This window comes from Vigna radiata, chromosome 11 (assembly GCF_000741045.1).
Source record: "Vigna radiata var. radiata cultivar VC1973A chromosome 11, Vradiata_ver6, whole genome shotgun sequence".
NCBI lineage: Eukaryota > Viridiplantae > Streptophyta > Magnoliopsida > Fabales > Fabaceae > Vigna > Vigna radiata.
Genome location: NC_028361.1, coordinates 14,468,247 through 14,473,183, shown reverse-complemented (window position 1 = coordinate 14,473,183; position 4,937 = coordinate 14,468,247).

The window sequence follows — 4,937 nt, the reverse complement described above, 5'->3', positions numbered from 1 at the left end:
AAGAGCAAACCCTAGAAAAGATGAAAAGGAGCCTAAGCATCCAAGAGATCCTCTCTAGAGAGCAAAATTAGGTCTGGCCGTTCTTCCCTGTCAAAAGAAGGACTCTGAACTCGTAGTAGGGGTATAAATAGGTGAGGAGCGCGTCAGAAAATGGGCCCAAGTCCAGCGAGCCGCCGCCGGGCGGTTTAAGTGTGCCGCCCGGCGGTTTGCCACAAATCGCCTTACCACCCAGCGTCAATCGCCATGCCTTCTCCTCGTCCTGGACCGCCTGGCGGTTTAAGTGTGTCGTCGGACGGTGCGTCGACTCTTTAAATCTTCATTTTTCTGCTTTTTTCTTGAGTCAACGACCTGTATCTTCAACTCCATTCTTTACTTTTCTCAAATTAGCTACAAAACAATGCAAAACAAACATAAAATTGCTAAAAACAACTTTTGACTCTCTTCAGACTCATTTATTGAGTTTTGCTTGATTTAAGCTCATTCTGAGTAGTAAAGGGTGTAATTTGGTCAAAATTGACATATGAAAATTACTGTTTTTCAACCTTCATCACTCAGCTGGAGGCAGTATTTGTAAGAAGACTGAAGATGAAGCTTATGATTTGATAGAACTTATGGCTGACAACGAAGAAGCACATGATACGCATGTTGATGCTATTCAGGAACTTGAAATGATTCAAAATGACGTGATGACACAACAGTTGGAGGAAGTGACAAGAAGACTTGCTGAGTTATCACAGACAACAATAGAAACTCCAAAGGCCCCACAAATGCTTCATTTCAACCCTATTCAGAGAAGCACAAAATCCGAAGAAATTTTCCAGAGAATTTTGAAGAAAAGCATTTGTGTTGTTAACTGTGTGGAGAAAGGTAGGGGGGAGGAAGCTTGCGAAATTGTTACTAGAAGTGGAAGAATTGTAAAAGAAAGAGAGGTTGATAAACAGGGAAGTATAGAAGAAGAAAAGAATCAAAAGGAGAAAGAGAAAGAAAAAAATCTTTGGAATGAGAAACAGAAAGAAGAAGCTGAGAAGTTCAAAGAGAAGGAGTATGAAAAACCTCTACCATATCCAAAAATATATTCCAGAAAAGAGCAACAAAGACAATTTAATCGTTTCATGGAAATTTTCCAGAAATTGGAAATAACCTTTCCATTCTCTGAGGCAATCCAGCAGATACCCTCTTATTCAAAGTTTTTGAAAGAAATTATTACGAAAAAGAGAAAATATGCCGAGAAAGAAACAGTTGAGGTAGAAGGGAATTGCAGTGCTATCATTCAACGGTCATTACCTCCTAAATCATCCGATCCAGGGAGCTTCACTATTCCTTGTGCTATTGGAGAACTAGAGGTTGGGAAAGCTTTGATCGATTTAGGAGCCAGTATAAATCTGATGCCTCTGACTATGTTTAAAAGGTTAAAAGGGGTAGAGCTCAAACAAACAAGAATGGTTCTTCAATTAGCTGACAGATCCCTCAAATATCCTTATGGAATTGCTGAAGATGTGATTGTCAAGGTTGATAAATTCTTGTTTCCAGTGGACTTTGTTGTTATGGAGATGGAAGAAAATGGGGATGTACCTTTAATTCTTGGGCGACCGTTCATGAAAACTGCCAAAATTGTTATTGATTTGGAAAAAGGGAAGCTTAAGGTCCAAGTGCAAGATGAAGAGGTGAACTTTGATGTTTTCCAAGCTATGTCACATCCTAAAGACAACAATTCATGCTTCCAGATGGACCTGGTGGAGGAAATTTGTATGAGACAAGAGAATAGAGTTCGTAACATATCCATGTTAGAAAGAACTTTGACTAACGAATGTGAGGATTTGAACGAGGAGGAGGATAAGTTCCATCAGAAATGTATACAGGAACTAGAAGCAACAAAAGACGTTTCACCAGAAAAAGCACTCTTTGAACAGATGGATCGCACAGAAAAAGCTTCGGACAATAAGATTGAACTGAAGGAATTGCCATCACACCTGAAGTATGTGTTCTTGGAGGATAACGAAAAAAAAACCTGTCATTATTAGTGCTTCATTATCTCAAGAGGAAGAAAGAAAATTGGTGGAAATTCTCAAAGAAAACAAAGGTGCCATCGGTTGGTCAATTACTAATCTCAAGGGTATAAGTCCGACTTATTGTATGCATAGAATTCTGATGGAAGATGATTATAAGCCCGTTGCTCAACCACAAAGGAGACTTAATCATGTCATGAAAGAAGTTGTGAGAAAGGAGGTATTGAAGCTGTTAGAAGCAGGAATTATTTATCCAATCTCTGATAGCAAATGGGTAAGCCCAATTCAAGTGGTTCCAAAGAAAGGAGGAATGACTGTCATTCACAATGAAAAAAATGAGCTTATTCCGACAAGGACAGTCACAGGGTGGCGGATGTGTATTGACTATAGGAGATTAAATACAGTCACCCGAAAAGATCATTTTCCTTTACCTTTCATGGATCAGATGTTGGAAAGAATAGCGGGGCAAACTTATTATTGCTTCCTTGATGGATATTCTGGATATAATCAAATAGTGGTGGACCCTGAAGATCAAGAGAAAACAACATTTACCTGTCCCTTTGGTGTATTTGCCTACAGAAAAATGCAATTTGGACTATGCAATGTTCCTGCGACTTTTCAGAGGTGTATGCAAGCAATCTTTGCGGATTTTATGGAAAAAAGCATTGAAGTCTTTATGGACGATTTTTCAGTTTTTGGAGATACGTTTCAAAGATGCTTGTCTAATTTGGATGCAGTTCTCAAAAGATGTGTTAAAACAAATCTTGTTTTGAATTGGGAAAAATGTCATTTAATGGTTACAGAAGGTATTGTGCTGGGCCACAAAATTTCTGCCAGGGGGATTGAAGTTGATAAAGCAAAGGTTGAGGTGATTGAAAAACTCCCAACACCGACAAATGTTAAGGGAGTCCGAGGTTTCCTTGGTCATGCAGGATTTTATCGACGTTTTATTAAGGATTTTTCAAAGGTTGCAAAGCCTTTAAGTAATCTGCTTGCTAAAGAGACGCCATTTGTGATGAGTCCAGAATGTTTGCAAGCTTTTGATAGTCTGAAGCAGAGACTAATTTCTGCCCTAGTGATTGTGGCGCCCGATTGGGATAAAGAGTTTGAACTTATGTGTGATGCTAACGACTATGCTATAGGTGTTGTGCTGGGACAGAGAAGAGGAAAGGTTTTCCATGCTATTTATTATGCTAGCAAAGTACTGAATGAGGCTCAATTGAATTATGCCACCACAGAAAAGGAATTCTTGGCCATAGTGTACTCGTTGGAGAAATTCAGATCATATCTCGTTGGATCTAAGGTGATTATTTATACAGATCATGCAGCTATAAAGTATTTACTAACGAAACCTGATTCGAAGCCAAGATTGATTAGATGGGTACTTTTGCTACAAGAATTTGACGTAGAAATTCATGACAAAAAGGGGAGTGAAAATGTGATTGCTAATCATTTATCCCGGCTAGTCAATGAAGAAGTGACGAGTAAGGAGAAAGAAATCTGGGAATCATTTTCAGATGAAGCTCTTTTGTATATTCAACAAAGACCTTGGTTTGCTGATCTAGCCAACTTCAAAGCTGTAGGTGTTATTCCGGAAGGATTCAATTGGCAACAGAAAAAGAAGTTCTTACATGATACCAAACAATTCATTTAGGATGATCCATATTTGTTTAAGATAGGAGTAGATAATCTGTTGAGAAGATGTGTCACTGAAGCAGAAGCTGAAGACATTTTGTGGCATTGTCACAATTCTCCTTATGCAGGTCATTATAATGGAGAACGCACTGCCGCAAAAATTTTACAAGCAGGATTTTATTGGCCGACTTTGTTTAAAGATGCTCATAATCATGCTCGAAGCTGCGACAAATGCCAGAGGACAGGGACCATCTCAAGGAGGCATGAGATGCCACTACAGGGCATTTTGGAAGTTGAAGTCTTTGATTGCTGGGGTATTGACTTTATTGGACCCTTTCCTCCATCATTCAATAATGAATATATCTTGGTAGCTGTCGATTATGTGAGTAAGTGGGTCGAAGCTGTAGCATGTTCTAAGAATGATGCTAACACCGTGATCAAATTCTTAAAAAGACAAATCTTTTCGCGTTTTGGAACTCCCAGGATCCTCATTAGTGATGGGGGCTCTCACTTTTGCAATGCTCAACTAGCTAAGGTACTTAAGCATTATGGGGTGAAACAAAAGGTAGCTGCACCTTATCATCCGCAGACTAATGGTCAAGCTGAAGTTTCTAACACGGAAATCAAAAGAATTTTAGAAAAGATTGTCACGTTTTCAAGAAAAGATTGGTCGCAGAAGTTAGACGATGCTCTCTGGGCATATAGAACGGCCATGAAAACGTCTATGGGGTTATCTACTTTTCAGTTAGTCTATGGAAGAGCGTGTTATTTACCAGTTGAAATGGAACACAAAGCATGGTGGGCGTTGAAATTTTTGAATTTTGACCCTGAGAAGGCTCAAGGGAAACGAGGCAACCAACTACTAGAACTTGAAGAAATGCGGTTGCATGCTTACGAGTCGTCCAGAAGTTGGTTAAGAGAACTTTCCATCCAGGAGATTTGGTTCTATTATTCAACTCGCGGCTAAAGTTATTCCCCAGGAAACTGAAATCAAAATGGTCGGGACCTTTTGTGGTGAAACATGTATTTCAGAGTGGAGCAGTGGCATTAGAATCTTCGACTGAAGATGATCAGCAATGGAGTTGGATCATGAATGGCCAAAGGCTCAAACACTATGTAGGAGGAGATGTGGAGCAATTTGCCTCAGTCATGTTGTTGGTAGATCCATGAGGTTTGGGTCAGGCTCGCGACGTTAAACAAGCGCTACTAGGAGGCAACCTAGATTTTCTTCTTTTACTCTTTGCATTTAAATTCTTAGAATAGGTTGAATTTTAAATTTGGCATGTATACTTGGCT